General features: G+C 33.7%; 1 non-coding gene across 1 annotated transcript; it reads left to right on the forward strand.

Annotated features, from left to right (window-relative positions):
- The first annotated feature begins 2,358 nt into the window (after window positions 1-2,358).
- Window positions 2,359-2,430, forward strand: TRNAM-CAU (transfer RNA methionine (anticodon CAU)). Its single transcript has one exon. It is a non-coding gene; the product is annotated as a tRNA-Met (tRNA).
- Window positions 2,431-2,685: the final 255 nt, after the last annotated feature.

The following is a 2,685-nucleotide window of genomic DNA, read 5'->3' on the forward strand; positions in this document are numbered from 1 at the left end:
TACTAGAATTAATTTTTGAAGGATGAGCCTTTTCAAATTAATTCATTGCCTCTGCCAATCTGATTTTTTTCTGTCTTTCTCTTTAAATAAATTCCGTATAATTTTAATCCTCCTTTGTGGCTATTTCTAATTTTACTAAGCCCTTAGACGCATTTTTGAAAAGAATGCTTTTTGCCTGATTATTTGCATCTATGCGTTTTTTCGACATTTTGTTTAGATTTTTATGCAGACTAACCGTAGAAAGAACACTCTCCCTTACAATTTTATTAATGCTTGGCCTTTTATTTTAGCAGTTCCTTTCTAGTACTTCTGTGTGATTATTTTATGTTATTTCATTGAATTAATTCTTTAGTTTTTAGAAGAGGCGTGTATGTCTGATCTATGGGATTGATATGACATTTGTAAATGCGGCATTAAGGAAACTTACAGATTGGTCTTTAATTTTTTGTGGTCTTTATGATTATGCATGTTGCTTGTAAATCTCTGCTGGAATTCTGGCAATAAAATAATTGGTTAGCTATGATGCGATTGATTCGCTGTAATTGTCTTTTTGTTTTCGCATTGTGTGTGAGGATGGGCTTAAATCGAAGTTTAACTTAATTAAATACTGATTTCTTCTATTTATTGGCTAATGATTTGCAATAACATAAATGTATGAATATATTTACACGAATATATTTACATAAATAAATATATAATATTATATAATATATATTAATATAAACATATAATACATATATATTAAGAAGTAGATAAAAACAGTGATGAGCAATTTGAAAATATTCAGAGATGAGCTATAAAAGTTTGTTTCAGATTCCACTATTCGTAATAAGTAGGAGTGGGATTAACTGATGGACCATTTATGCGATATGAAATTGTTGCATCCCAAATAAGTACGTGCCCTCCAACAAAGCGCAACCAAGAGAGCTTTCCCTCTAACAACCCTTTAGCTCTAATAAATCATAAGTAAGCAATTGTACTAAATTAGTGAAATAATTCGGAAACAAAGAGAACAAAGCACTTCTCTAAGATCTTCTAACTATGCAAAAACAAATCCGCTAAACAAAGGGAATACTCTCAATTTGGAAAGATAAAGGTCTGACAGCTGAATAAATAAAAGCATTAAATATCCTATTCGCACGCGGAAACCAGAAGATGAAATAAATCTGCACAAACTTGGCAAATAAGAAAGAACTGATGTAGTCTATATGCGAGCAATAAATACAGTTGATACGATCAATGGATGAGTGGGTTGTCATGCAAAAAATAGAGAAGCAATACTAAAACTACGAAGAGTATCAATAAATAAATTAGAAAGCTATTGAAGGTCTGTTCAGTAAAATTAGAGTTAGGGAAGTCAATTTCAAGAATAAGGCCAACCTTAGCAAGAATAGCAATGGTATTAAAGATGTGGAAGTTGTAAGTGGGTTCAACTCCAAAAATGATGAGCCTGTCGAAATCACCAAAGTGTACAAGTAAGCTATATTTATATCCTCAAGGAAATGCACCAACTTCGAGTTAATTAACTCAGTTATGATGACATTCAACGCGCAGAGAGATCTTTTGCTATCTCCTTACTTTCTCAGATTTCAGGGATACAATCATAATATGGATCCGCATAACTATCTGTACTTTCGGGAGTATGTTGAGGCCAAGAATTTACATAATCTTATCAATAGCTCTTCATTTCGGCTTGACGAACAGAATTGTTTGTTTAAATTCTGGGCTGGAGAAATATTTAGGGCATTAAAGGACTTATACTCCATGTGCTCATATTGTCCTATATTGCCGATACAGCTTTCCGATTTCTATGCTTCAGATTATGGACTCAGGTATTATTTTATATAAAATAGGGTCATTCTCAAAAATGTAAAATTTGAAAGAATCCGAGAGCATTCCGACCATATTGAGCCTCTGCTTCTTTAAAATTTAGGGTCCCTTTTATTGTAGCTGCTGAAACTCAATCGCTAAAATGCAGCAACCAGCATAAAAAATGTCGAAAATCTCAGTCTGATCACAGCCTTGCTCAAAGCGAGACAATTACAAGACAATTTCGAGAGTATCTATTCTTGATATTTAGGGAAAATCATACCTTGCACAATCAGCTTCTTCAATACGCAAACCCACCCTTTATTCGAAGCTATCCAATAAACCCAAGGAATGGAAATCATCGGCAATTTTAATCTGTTATACGGCGATTAAAATGTGTGAAATTCCAGGGATTATTAAATATTCAATTATTGTTCTCATTTGTTGTATCAAATAGAAAGAATCTAGTAAATGAGTTTTTCGAAATATATTGAGTTGTGTGTTTGTTGCCTTGTATAAGTATTCATAAATTGGGATATCAGTAGATTGAGCAGGGTGGCGTAGTGGTATCGCGTTGGGCTCATAACTCAAAGGTCGGAGGATCGAAACCTCTCTCTGCTACTTTTTTATCACGCCTAATTTCATCATAATATTCAAATGAGTTATAGGATCCCTTAAATAGTCATTATTCTTTTGAGTCCAGACATATATCTATTAATAATGACAATGCGATGCCCATACGACCCGGCACATATCATGCCAGCCAGCACATTCACTAACCACCTTTTCAAGTGCAAAGCCAAAAACAAACACTAATTTGCTCAATGCAGATACAATCCTCTGCATGTTGTGCGCAAGGAAGCGATATCCAGGCAT

Source organism: Brachycentrus maculatus, unplaced genomic scaffold, assembly GCF_059751285.1.
Source record: "Brachycentrus maculatus isolate JH-2025_06_01 unplaced genomic scaffold, ASM5975128v1 h1tg000866l, whole genome shotgun sequence".
Taxonomy (NCBI): Eukaryota; Metazoa; Arthropoda; class Insecta; order Trichoptera; family Brachycentridae; genus Brachycentrus; species Brachycentrus maculatus.